This window comes from Hyperolius riggenbachi, chromosome 2, assembly GCF_040937935.1.
Source record: "Hyperolius riggenbachi isolate aHypRig1 chromosome 2, aHypRig1.pri, whole genome shotgun sequence".
Classification (NCBI taxonomy): domain Eukaryota; kingdom Metazoa; phylum Chordata; class Amphibia; order Anura; family Hyperoliidae; genus Hyperolius; species Hyperolius riggenbachi.
The window spans coordinates 350,570,741-350,593,149 of NC_090647.1; the positions used below are offsets into that span (position 1 = coordinate 350,570,741).

General features: G+C 44.6%; 1 protein-coding gene across 2 annotated transcripts in view; it reads left to right on the forward strand.

Moving 5' to 3' along the window:
* Positions 1 to 22,409, forward strand: part of BLACAT1 (BLACAT1 overlapping LEMD1 locus) — a 318,901-nt gene that overhangs the window by 194,334 nt on the left and 102,158 nt on the right. The window contains exon 1 of one of the 2 annotated variants that reach the window (XM_068265551.1): positions 17,039 to 17,097. The exons of the other annotated variant lie outside the window; for it this stretch is intronic. The gene's annotated coding sequence lies outside the window, so the exon portion shown is untranslated. Of the gene's footprint in view, positions 1 to 17,038; positions 17,098 to 22,409 lie in introns of those variants that run through there. 2 annotated transcript variants of the gene reach the window in all.

Here is a 22,409-nt window from a genome sequence, read left to right on the forward strand (position 1 = left end):
GTGAACAACATCAATTACATTATTCCTTATGTGTTATGCTGATTAGCATAACAATTAAAGCAACCAGGCTATGAAACTATCGATTTGCAGGTTATATATAGTATCTATATAATCAGATACCATTAATAGAAGCTTTAAATTGTATAGCTAATATAGAAGGAGGTTTTTGATGTCGGATTTGAGAGAAAGAAGCAGTCCATCTATATTCCTACAGTGAATATTAAACTTATCCTATAAAACGCTGTCTCAAAGTTAGCTTTAAGTGGATAAGTGCCTAGTCTACCGGGCACACCTCGCATCACTGATGGATAAATAGAGCAAAACTGCTGAGTATATCTTCTGTGTATACTAAATCATGTCTCATAGACACAGCTGTGTCACATCCATTCAGGAATAAGAACAGAGTCCGGACAAACATCGCCATAGTATTGATACAATAGCCCGTGTCTACAGCAAAGCATGATGTATTAAGAGCTGGGGTTGTAGTGACATCTGCTGGCCATGTCAGAATTACAGGAAGATTAATTGAATAGTAGACTGTAATGAAACAATATATATCCATCCAGCACATATCAAAGCCCAGATAGCAAAACACAGCCACAGCGTTGTATGTCATTATCTAAGTATATTAGATCCTAGTACCTGGATAGTAAAATAAATAGGCTGTATATAGCTACATCAGGATAATTTTATTTAAAGAATCGGGCCAGCGCTACTATTAGTATTATATACGGAGGATTATACTGTTATGTTGACATAGGTTAAGCACATTTCTTATTAATACAAGAGTCCCTACTGATATTAAACGAAATTGGTTACAACCGACAGAGTTAAAAGTCATTCTAGTGGGGATAAGCAGAGAGAGAGAAGGGAGTATCCAGTGACGGGGATCCTAAACGGATCCGGGGTATAGACATGTAGAAACAAGGAGTAGGGGAGCTGGAAAAAAAGAAAAGGGGGGGGGGGGGAAGGGTGAGAATTAGAAGGTGTAGTATTGGACATACATTACAGAAGAATGAATAGCCCGAATCTGAAACAGTGAAGTAATTAGGGGAAGTAATTGTGCGCTGTATGACCATAGATAACAGCATCTTTCAAATCCCAAATGACATAAATCACAATGTATATCACATCTATCTAGAGTATAGGCACATATACACATGTGACACCATGAGGGCCACGGACCACTGTGTGCGACATTGACAGGCATGTCTTCACTCTTGTAGGAGCCCAATCATAGCCTAATTTGTAATAAAATCCACGGAAGCCTAAAGGCGTGGAGGATGAATCATCAATTTGAATGTTCACAACTGGTAGCTCTAACAGTCGCACCAGAAAAGGCGCGAAACCATCACCTGGCAATAAGATTAGGGTGGATAAAACACGCGTTTATTTGCTATAACGCAATTAGTAGTTTATAATGCTAGGCATCTAGTCGCAGCCCACACAGTATCACACATATAAAGCACATTAGCATACACTAAAACGTGCAGTATATATAATGCAGTACACATTCTCAGCATTAACCCTTTGGTGAGGTGGCAGGTGTAATTAGGAAACATGTACATACAATCCAACCGGTAGTATAATAACATCAGATTAATTAGAATATGTACTCTTTGCTTAATAATGAAGATCAGGGAATGAATATCTGAGGTGTAAACAATTAATAACACAGGGTAGAATTCAAACAGATAAAGGATAATTAAGTCTCTATGCCTTGAAGATTGATTGCAGCCTCATTTAGCTAGTAGCAGTATATTTGATCTCATGAAGCTGTACTTGTCCTACGTTGGAATAGTTGTTTATTAGAAGAGAGACTGCTGTAAAAAATTAGAAGCCTCCTTATTAATATATGGAGCCAGACAAGACTCATGAGCTGATCCAGCGTTTATGTACCGGTAGATTAGAAGTGGTAAGCCTAGGTGACTCATCTCAGTTATATAGCTGCCAGTGTTTATATACACCAATAATAAAAAGAGTCTCTTCTTTATTACAAACATACATAATAATGATAGTGAAATAACAACAACTGGGTAACAGAACAATAGATAACGTTTGCCTCTAAAACGGACACAGCCTTCTTTATCCATTAGCAGTGTAGTAAGTCGCATGGCTGCATGGAGCATAAGTAAAAGTGTTTACTAATAATTGGAGGAAACATTAGGATGTTAGAGAAAGTATTTGTTTCATCTTTAACAGACTAGGCTCCGCAGTAAGTAGAAGACATCCCAGCAATCACATTTAATAGAAGACAACTTGTGGAGACAGATATGCGGTTACACTGGAGTGATACTATAACAATAAGCAGAGCGAAACAGAATGACTGCTCTGGAGCAGGGATCCGAAGGAATGTTCCAGGTATGAATAGCAGCTGACATATCAGCTTAAAATTAATGTAGTTCTTTCTAACAGTAATTATCAGTCATATACAATAACTATGTGACATAACAGTCATAGAGAGATGTATTAACACCAAAACGGAGTAAAAGAAGGGCAGGAAAGCTATAGAGGACATCAGCCCCTTAAGATGATCTAATAGTCTGGGCTTGTTCAGTGTTAATACACATCAGGATGCAGAGGGGTCTTTCTCCATTACTAAGCTGTGACACAGTAGAGAACATTGGTGTAATTTACGTTGCATCTTGTAATTGTCTATCTTTGAAGTAGGAAGAGTGACATAAAGTAAAGATTAGCAATGTACTCACGGATAAACAGATAGGAGATAACAAGATATTAAACAGGTGCTGCCGGCAGTGTTTCAAGCCAGGTTATCACATCTTCAGGTTTCTCAAAAAACTGTGTTGATTCGCCATCTTCCACTCTGAGTTTAGCTGGAAAAAGCATAGAATATTTAATATTTCGCTCTCGTAACTTGGATTTGGCCTGTGTAAAAGATTGACGCTGTTTCTGTGTCTCCGTGGTAAAATCTGGGAAAAGCATCAGCCGCTGATTCTCGTAGAATAGATCTCCCATTTTCCTGGCTGCTATTAGAATGTTGTCTCGATCTTTATAATTGAGAAGCTTGAATATTAGAGCACGAGGAAGTGCTCCAGGAGGTTTCTTCTTGCCTGTTATCCGATGGGCTCTTTCAATTACAAAAAATGGGGAGAAGGTGTCATCTGGGAGAAGCTTTCGCAGCAATGATTCTATAAATCCAGGAATGTCTTTCCCCTCACTGCCTTCAGGGAGCCCGAGTAGCCGAAGGTTGTTACGTCTATTTCTGTTTTCAGCATCCACTGCTTTGGCTTCAAGGGTCTTCAGCCGCTGTTGTACATCAGGTATGTCGGTGCCATGTGCTCTCACAGTATCCTCGGTGACAGAGGTGCGCCTTTCAACCTCACTGAGTCTCTCTCGTATGGCAGACATATCTTGTCTAAGTAGACCCATTCCAGCTTCTAGGTGGTCTATTTTCGCTGTCAGGGTGGCTTGACAGGTTTTAATTGCATCCATGATAGATTCAACAAATGGCGGGAGTGGCTCCGATTCTTCTTCCTCAGCCATATTGTGTTCGGGATCTGCCTTGGATCTTGTCCGTGGTGTGCATGGTTCAGATAGAGGCTCTTCTGGTGATTTGGACTTGTCTCCCTTCTCCTTATTACTTTTATTGCGTTGTGCCATGGCTGGGAGATCGTACGGAGAGTAGCGCTGAGGTGTTATCTTCTCGCGGACAGGGCCTGCGGTGTCTCCCCAGTCCGAGAAGGCAAGGCCACTCTCTTCTGAATGCTCCCCTGGAGGGGTAAACCAGTCCTCCAGCTTGTGATTGGTTAGTTCCCTGGCACTTTAGGGTACTTTTGCAATGTGAAGTCAGCGATGTTTGTATATTAAGTACAAGATTTAAACTTGCTAGGCAGCGGAGCTCCTCACTACACGTCCGCTCAGGTCGCCATGTTGACCACGCCCCACAGGGTGCATTTCTATATGTTTTCCTTCTGTCCTGTGCAAGAATTCAAGTCCACTTTAACCACTTAAGCCTATCTGGACGAATATGTTCGTCCAGATAGGCTGTGCTGCTGTCAGTGTGCGGTGCGCACGATCGCGTGCGCTCTCGCCTCCGATCAATGAATGGGGATATAATTCCCATTTATCGATCTAAGTCCCCTGCAGAAAAAACAACGGTCTCTTATCAGAGACCGCGGTATTTCTGCAAAAAAAAAAGTTCCCCGTCCTCTTTCTAGTTCCTGGATGTGTTATTGTACGCTTCCAGGGCTTTGTTGACTGTGACCATCTTGTGGCCAAATAGTAAACTACAGACACATGTATTTTTTAATAAATAAATACATTGTATTTTTCATACTCACGTGACTCTGCTCCGTCCTCCGCGTCTTCGGCGTGTGGTCCCGTCCGTGCACTAGCGTCCTCTGGTCTTTGTGCATGCACGTGTTGCCGGCTGTGGTTTAGAGATGGCGGCCGGGGGCATGCGTACGTTCATACAGAATGGCGTCAGACCTTGCGTACGCTTGCGAAGGATTTTGGCAGACATTTGTACGCATGCGTGGCATTCGAGATTAGGCGCCAAAGTGCAGCCCTGCCCCTATAAAAGGCCTGCTTTCCCAGCAGCCAGTGCTGTTCGTTCTGACAGCTAGTGTGTGGTTCGCCTGCTAGCCCTCAAGCTCTGGCCAGCCTTCTTGCTTGTTTGATCTGCCATTGTGATCCGGATTGCCTGACTACTCCTTGATCTGCTACCCCTGGTTTGACCCTCTGCCTGAATCTTGACTACGCCTTTCTGCCGCCTGCCCGACCACTGCCTGAATCTCGACTACGCCTGCCTGCCTCCTGCCCTGACCACTGCCTGAATCTTGACTACGCTTGCTTGCCTCCTGCCTCGACTCTTGCCTGGAACTTGACTACGCCTATTGGATACTCTACACTGAGGTGTCACTGTTCTCTCGACCACCAGCTGAGATTATCCCAGTAGTGACCCGGTGCACACTAGGCAGCTAAGTCCAGCCTTCCCTTGGGGGTTTGTTGGTGAACACCTGTGGATGCTTAGATGCCACTACTGGGTAACATCTCCTCCTGCAGTGGAAGAGTCAACAGTGGTCGAAGCCCTAACAGTTTTACATTTAAAAATTAGCTGTTTACTTCCCACACCAAAAATTACTCATAAAATTTTTGATAAAAAAAAGTAAAAAAAAATTACAATTAAAAAAAAACAACAACAACAACAACAACATAAATAGTCACCTAAGGGTCTGAACTTTTTAAATATGCATGTCAAGAGAGTATGTTAATATAATTTTTTAAATTATATGCTTGTAAATAGTGATGGACACAAATTGAAAATAAATAAAATAAAATATCGCCGCCATAAATTGTGATAGGGACATAATTTAAACAGTGTAATAACCGGGACAAATGGGCAAATAAAATACATGGGTTTTAATTATGGTAGCATGTATTAATGTAACACTATAATGGCTAAAAACTGAGAAATAATGATTTTTTTTCCATTTCTTTCTTAATCTTCCTGTTAAAATAGATTTACAATAAAAGAATTCTTAGCAAAATGTACCCTCTAAAGAAAGCCTAAATGGTGGTGGAAAAACAAGATATAGATCATTTCATTATGATAAGTAGTGATAAAGTTATTGGCGAATGAATGGGAGGTGAAAGTTGCTCAGATGCAAAAAATGAACAACCCTGTGGGCTTAAGTGGTTAAAGAAAACCAGAGCTGAACGAAATTCAAAAATCGATACTTACCCGTGGCTTCCTCCAGCAGCATAAGCCCATCTGAGTTCCACGCCGTCCTTTGGCGGTCTGCGGTTCAGCCGCGATCATAGGCTCAGTCACATCAGTCACATCAGTCCGAGTCTACTGTGCATGGGTGAGAGGTCTGCGCATGCGCAGAAGACCCAGACTGAACCTGACTGAGCCTATTACCAGGGCTGATCGCGGCTTAACTGCAGACTGTGGGAGGACAAAGTGGGTCTCAGACAGACTTATGCTGCTGGAGGAAGCTGTGGATAAGTATTGATTTTTTAATTTTGTTCAGCTCTGGTACACTTTAAGGTGACAAAAATAGCACACAACTAGCACATAATGTACAAATCATATGTGGAAATGCTGACAATACCTTCACAAGAATGCTGATAATACCTGCACAAAAATAAAGACAAAGCAGTGAGAATAACAGGGATGAGCACACTAGTTTACTATTAGAATATGCACAGAGCAACAGCATATACTAGAGACATACCAAGGTGGACTAGCTAGTACCTAAAAAAGTAGGTAAAACCCATGAATGACCATATATAATTATTATTGCTATCAGTGGTGAGGGAGGACCAGGTATTGTGATCACTATACCTTCAGGGTTCCCATGTAAAGAGAACAGGAATGCTTAGGGGGAAGGAAATCTTCTTTGGTGATAGTTAGGCATGGGGGTGGGAGTGATGGGGGGGGAGGGGGGGGGTTAGTGTAGATTGGTTATAAAGTATTTATTTTGCCTTGCAGAATAAGCCTAATGGTTAGGTGAGCACCTAAGCTCTAGCTAATTGTACTGTAATTTTAAGAAGGGCAATTATCACATTTGTTGGTCATCGTGAAATAGATCTCCAAAATTTAAACCCTAACATCCTTACCAGCATCCTTGACTCCCTCTCTTTTTTTCTCCAGAATTTGGCCTTTTCCAAACAAGCTGCCGCTCATTATAACCCAATAATAAGTCCATTCATTCCATATCTCAGCCCCACTTCCTAGGGCCTCGATTCACAAAAGCGTGCTAACTTAGCACGCCTAAAAGCTTTGGGTGTGCTAACTACAGTGCTAAGTAGTTAGCACACTCACAGCTTTTACTTATCGCGCGCAAAGTTTAGCGCCGCGCGGTGCGCACTGAACGGCGCACCAGGTGTGCAGAAAACGGCGCGTCGCACTGAGTGCGCCCAAAACGTTGCACGGTGCAACGATTCGGGCGCACCCGGTGCGACGTTATAGGCCTTCCGGCGCTAAACTTTGTGCGCGATAACTTAGCTCACGAAGCTTAGCACGACCTACAGCCCTTAGCACGCTTTTGTGAATCGAGCCCATGGTGTCATCTTAGACCAGGGGTCCCCAAACGTTTTGGGTCGAGGGCCAGGTCAACATACGTCAGACTGCTGGGGGGGGGGGGGGTTGGAGTATACATCAAATTATGTCTTTGCGGGCCAGACAGTGTAGCATACCCAGGTGACACCGTGAAGTCCAATTGGAAAGCAGTGTCACCTGATGTGGAATTTGATTGGAAACCAGCGAATTACTGCTTTCTGGCTTCCATGTGGATGGTTGGTGCCAGAGGCGTATCTAGAGGGGTGCAGGCATGGCTTGTGCCATGGGCGCCACAGCACCATGGGGCACCATGCCTGCTTCGGTGCTGCACTGCCGTGCCTCCCATCGCTCATACCTATCAGATCAGATTAATTATGTTAACTGGGGAACATGTAGGGGCCCACTTGGGTTAGTGTTAGAAAAGAGGGTAGAAAGGGAATAAGAAGAGATATTTCTTAAAAAGTAACTTCAGCAATATCCTGAGCCCAAAAACACAAACAATCATAACAAATATACGCGAGAAAGGATACTATTTTTAGAGGGGGGAGGCGCAATTTCAGAGTTTGCCATAGGCTCTATATTACCAAGATACGCCCCTGGGTGGTGCCAGCACTGCTATTCTATATGTGGACCACCAATATTTAAAGATGTAGCTGACTGCATCTATAAGTAATGCATGGGGGGGCCAGTAAAAAAGCCTCAGGGGGCCGCGTTCGGCTCGCGGGCCTTAGTTTGAGGATCACTGTCTTAGACTCTGCACACTCCTTTAAAACCCTCCCCAAACACCACATTCAGAACATCTCCAGGTCATGCCACGTTCATCTCTGGAACATTTCCAAAATTCACCTGCCTTTGACCCCTGACATCACTAAACTCCTGGTCCCTGTATTGTAATATGTGACCTGTCTCTGTATTATTGCTTAATGTTGTATTGTCATCCCTTTTTATTGTACAGTGCTAAATCTTATCATTTGTTATTTTTCTGTATTTCCGTGACGACAGCTTGCACTGTAGGTGAGTATACATAACTTCACAAAAGCGATAGTTAGCTAATGCTTTAGTAATCTCTTTTATGTTACTATGCTATGAAAACCTTTGCAACCTAACATGTCGCGAACCTCCGATTTTCGGTTCGCGAACCCTGTTTGCGAACCTCCGCGGAAGGTTCAGTTCGCGAAAAAGTTCGCGAACCGCAATAGACTTTAATGGGGAGGCGAATTTTGAAAACTAGAAACACTTATGCTGGCCACAAAAGTGATGGAAAAGATGTTTCAAGGGGTTTAACACCTGGAGGGGGGCATGGCGGAGTGGGATACACGCCAAAAGTCCCGGGGAAAAAATCTGGATTTGATGCAAAGCAGCGTTTTTAAGGCAGAAATCACATTGCATGCTAAATTGCAGGCCTAAAGTGCTTTAAAACATCTTGCATGTGTATACATCAATCAGGTAGTGTAATTAGTGTACTGCTTCACACTGACACACCAAACTCACTGTGTAACGCACCGCAAACAGCTGTTTCTGTAGTGACGGTCGTGCTGGACTACTGCGCACCATGGCGAGGATTGCTCTTCCTCACTCAGTGATGTCTGGTTAGGTAATGTCTGTCTGCCTTATCAACTGTCAATGGTTCTTTCTCTACCATTGTTAAAGCTTACATCTATTTTTTTTACATTACATTTTCTACTTGCTGTTCAGTACCTGCAACGAGAATCTATTATGGAGGGCAAATCTGCCATTGTGACCAAGGGTAATGGCGGGGAAACCCTTCCTGGTGTGATTCCGGTCCGGAGTTGTAGCCTAACAAACGGTTGGCTACCACCACACATCCATTGCAAGGAGGGCAGCAGGCATGCCCGCCCCGAGGTAGTGACCAAAAATAACAATACGGGACTCAGGAGGCCCTGCTGTTTTTGGAATGAGTTGACTTTAAATCCTTTAATGGGAATCAGTTATGGAGGGCAAGTCTGCCATTGTCACCACGGGTAATGGCCCGAAGTGGGAGCCTGCTGAGACCCATGCTGTACCTGCCCTGACCGTACTTTGCAGACCAAGTATCTGTGGTCAGGTGGACCCTTGACCCAGCGGAAGACAAACTGAATCAAAAGCATTTGCCAGGAATGTTTTATGGAGGGCAAGTTTGCCATTTTTTTCAATTGTGTGAAACCGTTTGATGGTACTATAGTCTCAGTACCATGGTGACTGGTGACCACTGACCACGGGTAATGGCCGGGGAATCCGGTTTCTATTGCGTTCCGGACTTGGAGCCTAAGAAACGGCTACCACCACACATCCAGGATAGAAGGGCAGCAGGCATGCCCGCCCCGAGGTAGTGACCAAAAATAACAATACGGGACTCGGGAGGCCCTGCTGTTTTTTGAATGAGTTGACTTTAAATCCTTTAACAGGAATCAGTTATGGAGGGCAAGTCTGATGGTGCCTTCACTGCGATTCACCAGGTTGGTCTCCGGCGAGAATCTGTTATGGAGGTCAAGTCTGCCATTGTGACCACTGACCATGGGTAATGGCGGGGGAACCCTTCCTGGTGGGATTCTGGTCCGGAGTAGGAGCCTAAGAAACGGCTACCACCACACATGCAGGCAAGGAGGGCAGCAGGTATGCCTGCCCCGAGGTAGTGACCAAAAATAACAATACAGGACTCAGGAGGACTTTTGAGGCCCTAATTGTAATGAATCAACTTTAAATCCTTTAACGGGAATCAGTTATGGAGGGCAAGTCTGCCATCCATTCAAGTGCAAGTTATGCACTGACTGCCAGATCTAATACAATGTGCAGTCACAGATGCAGTGAAAGGTATGCAGTGACTGCAAACAGCCGTTTGTGCAGTGACGGCCGTGCTGGACTGGTGCGCACCATGACGAGAGTGCAGGTGACGGTGGCTTTACAGCCCATATGGTCGCCCGGCTGATGTAGCTGAATGACAGAACAACAGTGACTGTCCAGCTGATCAAATTTGGTCTGACCACAATGAAGCAACGTGCTTATTATCTTTGGTGTGCCACCCCCACCCGAGACACTCAAATAGCCGGCGGTCATTGCTTAATTGTGATACGCAAGCCCCTTCACCGCGGCAAGGTAATGATCATGAAGGGGGATGGGCACATGTACATGCCTTTTGTTTTTTTGTTGCAGCAGCCCGCAGTGCAGCCAGAAAAATTAGGCAGGCATGTACACGCACCTGAAAAATTTAGTGTAGCGGACGCCTTAAAAATTCAGGAATCCGCCTAGAGTCCTGGACCCTGTTGGTGGTGGCGGAGAAGGCAAGTGGCCTGCAGGCAGAGATGCTGTGTGTGGGGACTGACTTAGTCTTCAGTCGTACAGTAGCCCTCCGTGATCCATTCCTCATTCATTTTGATAAAGGTCAGGTTCTGAACACTGTCGTGACTTAGGCGACTTCTCTTCTCAGTGACAATGCCTCCAGCTGCACTGAAGGTCCTTTCTGACAGGACGCTTGCGGCAGGGCAAGAGAGAAGTTGTATGGCAAATTGGGACAGCTCTGGCCACAGGTCAAGCCTGCACAACCAGTAGTCCAAGGGTTCATCGTCTCTGCTCGCAGTGTCTACATCCACACTCAAGGCCAGGTAGTCGGCTACCTGCCGGTCCAGGCGTTAGTGGAGGGTGGATCCGGAAGGACTATGGCCGAAGAGTTGGACTAAAGAATGTCCGCATGTCTGACATTACCCTGAGATCGCTGGAGCGTCCTGTCCTTGCCTGCGTGGACTTGGGAGGAGGAGGATTACTGCCAGTGGTACTTTGATTGCGTTGGGCAGCCACATCACCCTTAAACGCATTGTAAAGCATCATCGACAGCTTGTTCTGCAAGTGCTGCATCCTTTCTGCCTTCTGTTGAGTTGGTAACAGGTCCCCCACTTTGTGCCTGTACTGAGGGTCTAGTAGCGTGGCCACCCAGTACAGGTCATTCACCTTGAGTTTTTTGATACGGGGGTCCCTCAACAGGCTGGACAACATGAAAGAGGCCATCTGCACAAAGCTGGATGCAGACGTACTCTCCATCTCCTCTTGCTCTTCCTCAGTGATGGCACGCAACTCCTCTTCCCCCCCCCCCCAGTCACGAACAATACCACGGGAACGTGGAGCAGCAGAAGCCCCCTGTGACGGCTGCCGCGGTTGTTCTTCTTCCGCTGCCTCTTCCTCCTCCACAGAAACACCTTCCTCATCATCAGAGTCTGACTCCTCTCCTTCCCCACATGACTCCTCTTCTTCCTCCTCCTCCTCCCCCCTCTGTGCTGCCGCAGGTGTTGTGGAAACATCTGGTTCGGATGTAAATCACTCCCATGACTCCTGCTGCTGTAACTGTTCTCGTTTACGCTTCTACACAGCTGTATCCATCACTCTACGCACGGCACGCTCCAGGAAGTAAGCGTAGGGGATCAAGTCGCTGATGGTGCCCTCAGCGCGACTCACCAGTTTGGTCACCTCCTCAAAGGGCTCCATGACCCTGCATGCATTTCGCATCAGTGTCCAGTTGTTGGGCCACAACATCTTCATCTTCCCAGATTGTGTCCTTGTACTGTAATGATACAGGTACTGGGTGACGGCTTTCTCCTGGTCTAGCAGGCGAGAGAACATCAGCAGGGTGGAATTCCAGCAAGTTGGGCTATCGCAAATCAGGCGTCTCACCGGCAAGTTGTTTCTACGCTGAATGTCCGCAAAGCGTGCCATGGCCGTGTAAGACCGCCTGAAATGCCCACACAACTTCCTGGCCTGCTTCAGGACGTCCTCTAAGCCTGGGTACTTGGACACAAATCTTTGCACGACCAGATTCAGCGCATGTGCCATGCAGGGTACATGTGTCAGCTTTCCCAAATTCAACGTGGAAATGAGATCAGTGCCGTTGTCACACACCACGTTGCAGATCTCAAGCTTGTGCGGGGTCAGCCATTGCTCCACCTGTTTATTAAGAGCAGCCAGGAGAGCTGCTCCAGTGTGACTCTCCGCTTTGAGGCAAGACATGTCTAACACTGCGTCACACCGTCGTACCTGGCATGCAGCATAGGCCCTGGGGTGCGGGGGCTGTGCAGCTGGAGAGGAGATCGCGGCACCAGCCAAGGAGGAGGAGGAGGATGATGACAGCGAAGAGGATGTAGCAGGCGGAGAGGAGGTGGCTGGAGGCCTGCCTGCAAGCCGTGGAGGTGTGACAAGTCGGTCCGCTGCGCAGCCACGTACTCCCTGCTTGCTGCCATCGGTCACCCAATGGGCTGTGTATGTAATGTAGCGACCCTGCCCATGCTTGGCAGACCAGGCATCTGTGATCAGGTGGACCCTTGACCCAACGCTCTTCGCAATAGATGACACCACTTGCCTCTCAACTGCACGGTACAGTTTGGGTATGGCCTTTTGTGAAAAATAATTGCGGCCTGGTATCTTCCACTGCGGTGTACCAATGGCCACAAACTTACGGAAGGCCTCTGACTCCACCAGCTTGTATGGTAATAGCTGGCGAGCTAATAGTTCCGCCACGCCAGCTGTCAGACACCGGGCAAGAGGGTGACTGGCAGACATTTGCTTCTTACGCTCAAATACTTCCTTTACGGACAGCTGGGTACTGCTGTGGGCAGAGGAGAAGGAACCGCTCAAAGGAAGAGGCGGTGTGGAGGAGGGTGGCTGTGGGGGTGCAAGGGAGAAAGCGGATGAAGGTGCTGCACCTGAAGGAGTAAGAGGAGAAGGAGGGTGGCTTGTCTTTTGGGTGCTGCTTTTCCTCAGGTGTTCTTGCCATAGCTGTTTGTGCCTTTTCTCCAGGTGCCTTCGTAAGGTACTTGTCCCTACGTGAGAGTTGACCTTTCCACGGCTCAATTTTTGCTAGCAGAGAGAACAGATGGCTTTGCTCCAATCTGAGACACACATGTTCAAAAATGTCCAAACCGCTGAGCCCCCCTGGGGTGATGGCGCTACGGTGGCATCAGCAGCTGACGTTGAAGGGCATGTTGGCTGGCTGTCCATAGCTGGCGATACATGGCGCTGGACACTGCCCCCAGCTGTTTCTGAGGATGAGCTCCCTCTGCTTCTATCATGGAGTCATCTCCTCCTACTCCTCTCTGACTCCCCCTCTGAACTGTCCCCCTGGTCATCTCCTCTACTGGGAACATACGTGGCATCCGTATAATCGTCATCATAATCTTCCTGCCCAGCTTCGCTTTCCTCAGACACCTCCTCAACTGCACCAACTTCAGGTGGTTCATCACCCCCCTCCTCACATGTTACGTCCATACTATCGCCACCTAACTCAGACGTATGAGGTGGTGTACCTGCGCCTTCTTGTTGTTGTTGTTGCAGTAGTGGCTGTCAATCAGTGATTTCACCACCACCAAATAACTCCTGCAAAGTGTCAAATGCAGCGCATGTGGTGCTTGTTATAGCGCTGGTAGCTGCGGGAGATGAGGTGTTCTGTGTTAAATACTCAAGCACTTCCTCACAATTTTGGGAAGTGATGGCACGTGCCTTCTTCTAAACACTGTATTTTGGGCCAGGTCCGCACAAAATCACAGCAACACCACCTCGCACAGACCTGCCGGTGCCTGGTGGCCTTCCTCTGGGTCTGTCTACCTCTTCCTCTACCTGGTTTGTCCATTTTGTCCATCTCGTGGGGATGCTAGTTATATGCAGTGAGCTGGGTTCACTCAACACAACAGGTAGTTAGATGCAGTGAGCTGGGTTCACTGAACAGTAAAGGTAGTTAGATGCAGTGAGCTGGGTTCACTAAACACAACAGGTAGTTAGATGCAGTGAGGTGGGTTCACTGAACACAACAGGTAGTTAGATGCAGTGAGGTGGGTTCACTGAACAGTAAAGGTAGTTATATGCAGTAAGGTCGGTTCACTCAACACAACAGGTAGTTAGATGCAGTGAGATGGGTTCACTGAACAATAAAGGTAGAGAGATGCAGTGAGCTGGGTTCACTCAACACAACAGGTAGTTAGATGCAGTGAGCTGGGCTCACTCAACACAACAGGTAGTTAGATGCAGTGAGCTGGGTTCACTCAACACAACAGGTAGTTAGATGCAGTGAGCTGGGTTCACTCAACACAAAGCTAGGTATATGCAGTGATGAGGTGGGTTAAGTAAACACAACAGTTACTGGGTATATGCAGTACTGGGTAGTACAATGTGCAGCTCCCTGTCACACACACAGGTAGTCACTGAATGTGCTGGGCTGCTGGCAGTGGCACACACACTATGAATTAACAAGGCTGTGCATGCAACAAAAGTGTCAGTTTGACACACAGAAAAAAAAAAGTACAGAATTAGCTCTGAAAAGAGCTGTTGAGGGGTGCTATAAAAGCAATAATAATCAGCCAGGAGCAAACTAAGCAGCCAAGAACCTAACTAATCTGTCCCTAGGAGAACAATCTGCAGCAGCTCGCCCTAGTCTGTCTAATAGCAGGCAGACGAGTGACTGTAATGGCCGCCGGAGGCTGCCTTATATAAGGGGAGGGCACCAGGGCTTAGTGTAGCCTGAATGGCTACAATGTGCCTGCTGACTGTGATGCAGAGGGTCAAAGTTCACCCTCATAGTGCATTATGGGGCGAATCGAACTTCCGCAAAAGTTCGCCTGGTGCAGGCGAACACAAACCACCAAAGTTCGCCTGGAACCGTTCGCCCGTGAACCGTTCGCTACATCTCTTATAGCAGGTTCTCTTCTGTTCTGCAGTCCTGAAAACCCTTATTAAATCACACCTATTGTTTCTGAAGGTATTTATGGTTACATGCTGTCCCTCCAAGTTCTCTACTGCTGTACACTGAATGACAGGAAACAGGGCCGGTTCTAGACTTTTTGCTGCCTGAGGCCAACTTGTGAGGACGTGCAAAATGCCCCCCACCGCCCTCCCCCTGATTTGGAATGATCGCACAGCACCCAACATTTTGCACCTCATGTTATCTGCGTTAGCTGCAGCCAGGTGGTGCCCCATGTGTAAAAATCCAGGTATATGTGCCCCCAGTATAGGTAGCCAGGTATAGTTGCCCCCAGTTCAGATAGCCAGGTATAGTTGCCCCCAGTATTGTTATGAATGTTATGTTTGTGCAAGTGCAACTCTATGATATAGGACTGTGGGGTTTACTTCCTGTTTCCTGTTTCCAGTAATTACTGTTATTATGTCACTGGTCATTCTGCTAATAACATGGCTCCTGCACAGTAGTCATTTATTCTGTCTTTATTTACACCACATGAAACATGGTGTCAGAAGTGGGATTTTGCAAACAAGTACCCATTCTCCAACGGCCTGTTCGATCCCAAGGTAAAGGTTTCATACGGATTTGTTCTCCAATATTCAACTCCAGCAAATTCCTGGCAGATGTATCATAACGATCCTTTGACATTTGTCTCTTAAATCGTAACCTTTCTGCAACACCTTGTACGACACAAGGTTCCAAAAGCTTATTTGCTACTCGTAAGGAAGTCTTTAACCTCCTTGACATCAGTCTTCGCGCCGGATTTCTTGTACCTGAACTGCAATTTCTTTATGCTAAGCCTCAGCATCACCTGTCTGCAAAGATCTAGTAGCGCTATAAACTTATTGTCATGGTCACTATCAGTTTCTTCATCAGTATTACCACAGCCAACTATAAGGATGTCATCAGCTATTGGCTCAATTCCATGGAGCCCACTCAATAGTTCATGTTGCTTACGCTGGTAGACTTCTGGTGCCACAGAGACTCCAAATGGAAGTTTAAGCCATCTCTTTCTGCCCCAAGGAGTCCAGAAGGTGGTCATGTAGCTGCTTTTTTCATCTAGTTTGCACTGTAAAAAGGCATCCCTTGCATCCACAAGTGTGAAAATACATGCTTTTGGAAGTTTGTGTTGTACAAGGTGTTGCAGAAAAGTTACCGATTTAAGAGACAAATGTCAAAGGCTCATTATGATACATCGGCCAGGGATTTGCCAGAGTTGAATATTGGAGAACAAATCCGTATGAAACCTTTATCTTGGGATTGAACAGGACGTTGGAGAATGGGTACTTGTTTGCAAAAAGTTGCACCACGCTCGTATCTTGTGGACATTGATGGAACTCTTTATCATCGCAACCGTGTGGATTTACGAGTGGCAGAAAAACCTACGTCACAATACCCAATTGATAAGCCAGACTCTCTTAGTACAACAGGGACACACGTGCCCCTTGACTGTGAGGAATGTACAGAGGGGGTGCCTCAGACCAATGGTACTGACAGTCCTGAGCAAGCTAGTACACCTACCTGCAGTCAAATGTGTTGTATGTCAGCAGGAGATGAGAAGAGCCCAGAAACTTCCAAGAGTGCTAAAGGAGTCTGTGTACCAGGGACAGTTGTCAGTCACCCGTAGTGGCAGATGCTCAAAACCACCTATTAGACTTAATCTATAGAATATAGAATGCATTATTTTTATGTCTCTTCAAATTTAGAATGTTCATTTATTAACACTAAAAAAAGGGGAAGATGTTATGGATGTTAAAGTGGAACTTCAGCCTAAACAAACATACTGTCATTAAGTTACATTAGTTGTGTTAATTTAAAATAGATAGATAATGTAATCTCTTACCAACCCTGTTTTAAAAGAACAGGCAAAGGTTTGTGATTTCATAAGGGCAGCCATCTTTTTGCTTGAAAGAAGGTGACATGGAGCATGAGACACAGTTCCAACTGTCCTGTGTCCTGATCACCCCTCCCAGTTGCTAGGCAATGTGAATAACAACATAGGAAATACCATCATGCTTTGCACAGCATCAGGGGAAAAAAGCCCGGGCAGTTTTCTTTGATAGGACGGAGCTTAGCTAAAAATGCAGCTAAAAATTAGACTTCTATAAGAAAAACAAAGTTCATATGCTGTGAAATTGTTAAAGAAACGCCAAGCCTTTTCAGTTCTGCTGAGTAAATTTTTAGTCTGGAGGTTCACTTTAAGTTTGTGCAAGTGCAACTCTATGATATAGGACTGTGGGGTTTACTTCCTGTTTCCTGTTTCCAGTAATTACTGTTATTATGTTACTGGTCATTCTGCTAATAACATGGCTCCTGCACAGTAGTCATTTGTGCTGTCTTTATTCTCATGAAACAAGTATAGGTTAGTATAGTATAGGTTAGCCAGGTAGGTGTCCCCTGTATAAGTTAGCCAAGTATAGTTGCCCCTAGTATAGATAGCTAGATATGTTGCCCCTCCTCCCCTTTCCATAGCAACAGAACAACATACCCCTCCCGCTGGATGCCGCTCGGTTATGTGCTTTGCCATCTTCCCTCCTTCCCCCTCCATAGCAACAAAATGCACTGCAAGGCTACAGTACTTGGATACACACTGTTGCCTGCAGGATTCAGCCTGATTACTGCAGGTGACATTCTTTGTACATGTGTAGCACCATAGCAATGCCATAGCATTACCATAGAAATCCGTATGTTATCACGGGAATACGTGTGGCGCTAATAGCACTGGCGGTGCTCCCTTGGTGATAGGACCATTAAAATTTTATTTTTTGTTTGTTTATTTGTTAATGTTTGTTTGTAAGGGGCTAAAAGGGCAAATATATAGTAGAGTTGAAGTAAAAAAAAAAGTGAGAGATGTTTCCTACCAAAACCAAGATAACCACAGTTTTTATTTGTGTTAATGCAAAACCTAAAACCAAAGGCTGGCATAGAGGTGATCAAAGGATACCACCCCAATAGTGTTCTTATTATTAAAGTCTGTCATAACATTAAAATAAAAAAAAACATGCCTGTGTATACAAGAAAAAATATTAACTGCAATGCTTAAGCCATTTTTGACAAAGCAGTAAAATGCATGTCTGTCCTTCAGGCCTCCCAGAGGAGAAACGGGCTGAGCAGGGGGGTCCTGAATGTGATGTGATTCTGAGCAGGATTTTTGATGTGACATTTAAAACTGGTGACATGTAGAGAATGTGTGGGAGGGTGTCTCCCCTGGTACTTCTTAGTCATATGTCTCTGTGACACCTCCTTCATTTATTTCTAACACCCACGAGTCCACTATCTGTCTTATTCAGCAGCTTTGCTTATTTAGCCTGAGTACACCATTTCCTTGCAATGAACAAAATTATTCATAGACATAAGGTGCTCATCAAGCTATGCCTGCTGATTGTGCTTGAAGCATGTGGCAACTGGCACATGGCAAATCTATAAATAGGAGTAGGAAGCCCTTATAATCATTTATAGAGGGAATAGGTGAGCCACATGTTTGGTGATTGATAGATCCACTGCAAAAATAAAAAACAAATCACTGGTGGTTGACTCACACATGGATATATGTCTACAATCTAGTTTCTACGAGTCTAGCAATTGTCTTCTTGGGTGTGGTAGTTCTGGATGTCACCTTACATTACATTTTGTCCACTTCCTCTATTGAACTGACATTCTAACTATGTTTAAAAATGGGTAGCATATTAGGACTCTTTGACTATTTTCAATCGATTTTGTCAAAACTAACATTTTAATAATTGGACCGGTTTAAAAATGTCTGGTTATTTAAAGTTTTTTTTTTTTTTTAAATGTTAAATATATGCCTGACTGAATAAAATAATCAAGCATTAAGGCCAAATTGAACAAGTTTAATTATTTAAAAAATGTGATATGTGTAGCAATCATTCAAGAAATTCATACAACAGAAAGTTAAAAAAAAATGATCACTGGTGGAATTCCTAGAACATTTTACTGTAGTCCTTTACTTAATTAAAACTACTGTAGTTATGCCTATTTTGAAAGGTTTGGGGTATACATATTGACACAGCCCCTGAAAATGTACATTTCCCCTGAAGCAAACGTTCACCAAATCCATATTTTTAATAAATCCCATATTAACTGTATCTTAAAGGAAACCTTAACTGACAGGGGTATGGATGGTTCCTTTTAAACAATACCAGTTGCTTGGCAGTCCTGTTGATCTCTTTGATTGAAGTTGCGGCTGAATCACACACCTGAAACAAGCATGCAGCTAATCCAGTAACTTCAGTCAGACCACCTGATCTGCATGCTTGTTAAAGGGCTGTGGCTAAAAGTCTCTGAGTAGAGTCTCTGATTAGAGAGCGTCATTTTTCTGCGGGGGACTTAGATCGGTGAATGGGAATTATATTCCCATTCACTGATCGGGGTGGGGGTGGGGTGGGGGGTAATGGCAGGCAGCGGGAGCGCGCGATCGTGTGCCCCAGGCAGCGGCAGCTGCACAGTATATCTGGACGGATATATACGTCCAGATAGACAGACATGCTTGCCAGGGTATGTTTTCACTGCAATTCTTTTCGGCTGTCTTGTTATGCTTGCACAGAAGTTGCCATCTTACCTGTGATGTTTGCACTAATCCAAGAACATGGATAATTCACAACTTTAAAAAAAAAAATTCTCCAGTGTACTGTATATATACGTATAAGCCTAATTTTTTCGGCACAAAAAATGTGCTGAAAAGTTACCCCCTTGGCTTATATGCGAGTCAGTTGAGCAGAATGGACAGTGGAACAGGCTTTGTTACTGGCAGAGGAGTGTAAGGATCTTGCACTAGTAATCCAGCTGGCTCTTTGCTGTTTCCATGCCCCCATCCCCTGCAACATGGTGTGCAGAGTGCGCTGCTCAGGACTACCTGTGTCCCCTGGCTTGTGGATCAGAGCGTGCAAGCAGCATGTCAGCGATGCAATGATCGGGGCTTCTTTCTGTGTGTCAATCGCTGTGTTTCATATCTATGCTGCCATGTAGTGGCATCCTGAGACACAACTGTATCATCCTTGAGGCACATCTGGCTATGTGGATAGAGGATGACTTGTACTGGGGGCACATCTGGCTACTGTGGAGGGGGCTATACTGGGGAGGGGACTTGTATGCGAGTCAATCACTTTTTCCTGGTTTATAAGGGAAAAGAGGGTACCTCAGCTTATACGTGGGTCAGCTTATATGCAAGTATATAGGGTATCTAGTTCGATCTAACAGTTACATTTCAGCAAAAAAAGCCATCAGTTCGATGTACAAGGGAGCCTTAAATTTGTCCTGATAGATTTGGTAAGGGGCAGATTTGCAGCTTTCAAAAGCTGCTCATAAAGATGAAATCATTAAAAGGGGCACTACAGCGAAGAAATGTAAAATTTAAAATATGTACAAACATATACAAATAAGAAGTACATTTTTTTCCAGAGTAAAATGAGCCATAAATTACTTTTCTACTAAGTTGCTGTCACTTACAGTAGGTTGTAGAAATCTGACAGAAGTGGCAGGTTTTGGACTAGTCCATCTCTTTCTAGGGGATTGTCAGGGATATATTTATTTTCAGAAGCACTTAGTGAATGGCAGTTGCTCTGTCCAACTGCCAAAAAACTGTGTAGTGAGCAGGGAAGCTGGCCAGCATCTTTGTATAAATCCTTTTTAGGGAATATCTTTATAAAGAATAACAGCCTTGCTGAGAATCCCCTATGAAAAGATGGACTAGTCCAAAACCTGTCACTTATGTCAGATTTCAACTGCAACAACAGTAACAGCAACATAGGAGAAAAGTAATTTATGGCTCATTTTACTCTGGAAAAAAACACACTTCTTATTTGTCTATGTTTGCAAACATTTTAAATGTTACAATTTTTCGCCGTAGTGCCCCTTTAAGAATGAGATATTTTTGGGGTAGGAATAGATGCAAAAATATATTTTTAAAGAAAGAAAGTCTAAAATTATAGATATGATTATTAGTAAAGAGACGGATTTCACTTACAATACTTGAAGAACTTTGATTGTAATGGCTGTAGACCAATATCAATTCTAAATGTTGATGCAAAAATCTACTTCAGAGTATTGGCTGCTTCAGATAAGCTGATAGATGTTCAGCAATCTAGTTTTAGGAAAAATAAATAAAAGACAACATTTTATAGTAGCCTGTTTTTTGCTAATACCTAAAATGCACAAACTTGTAGCAGACAGTTATTGTAGCTTTAGATATAGGGAAGCCCTTTAATAGACTGTCTAGGAGTTATTTGTTCAATACGTTGGAAAAATTCAGCCTCACACAAAGCTTTACTGACAGGATCAAAGGCTTCTACCAAAACTAAACTGCTCACATTAAAATAAATGGTATTCTAGTGAAAGAGGTCACCATCTTTACCGTGGTTAGAAAGGGCCAACCATTATCACCTCTTCTGTTTAACCTTTCATTGGAGATGTTAATATAGTCTTTTCAATGTGACAGTAGTATATGAGGATTTCATGAAGGTGAGAAGTTCACGTTGATTGCTTAATAATTTGGTGCTGACCTTGATGGAACTGGGGTTGTCAGTTGCTAGGGTCTATGAATTATTACGATGTTTAACCACTTCACAACGGAGGGGTTTTACCCCTGAAGCACCAGCGCGATTTGTACTTTGCAGCGCTGCTTCCATTGATTTTTTTTCTGTGATATGATTGGTTATTGGGGACTGGGGTCCCCATAACCAATCATTGCACTGCAGAGCGGGGGTGTGTGCGCGCGCGTGGGTCGCGGGGGCGCGCGATCGCGCGCTGCACATTTGTTTACATTTCGTTGTTATCAATGGAGACTGCTTCTGTTTGAAGCAGTCTCCATTGTGTCCGCAATCGGCGCGTCTAATTGGATTTAGGAACGCTTGTTCCTAACATCCAATTAATCATCTGCTGTGCTGGCTGGCTGGAGTGTGCGCGCGAGGTCCCCGCCCACTCCCAGCCAGTAAACAAACAAGTGCGCCTTTCTCCGTCCCTGGGGGTGAAGCAGTGCGCAGAGGGACGGAGAAATTTAGCACTGGGGGGGGGGTAAAGTGGTTAAAGTTTAAAGTTATTAACAAAAACAAACAAACATTATTTTAAAAAAATGGCCAAACATTTCACACATACATTGCCATAAGATGTGACCTAATTTTAACGGAGTTGCTGTGGTCTGTTCATTTTTCCAATAATGGTGGTTTTGTAACAGCAAAATTGGCAGGATGCTTACTTCTCCTAACAATGGGTTCTTGGCTAAATGGTGAATATGCCAAATGGTTTTGCTACAAACAGTTTTATTTTCTGTTTATTTTCTTTAAAAGACATACTGTAAAAGACCTAACAATAGCTTCATACAGTTTCTGATGACTGTGCAAGAACTCTGCTGCTGTACAGGAGATCCCGTCATGATCTTCTCATCAGAGAGGAGAAAGAATAGAAGTGCTGAACTGGGGCAGTTGTACTAATGGTTTACCTACAGCCTTCCCAATGATGCTTAAAGCAGTAGGATCAGCCATACTATGCCAGGGGAAAAAATGGTGGGTAAACTTTACATTAAAGCCAATGTAATAAGAATGGGGTGTCATTATATTTTATGTGTATGTAAAAGCAGGCATTCCAATACTTTTTTCTATATATTTAATCAGCTGTAGCCCACCATCCGTGTTACAGATGCAAACCAACCTGGCACTTAGC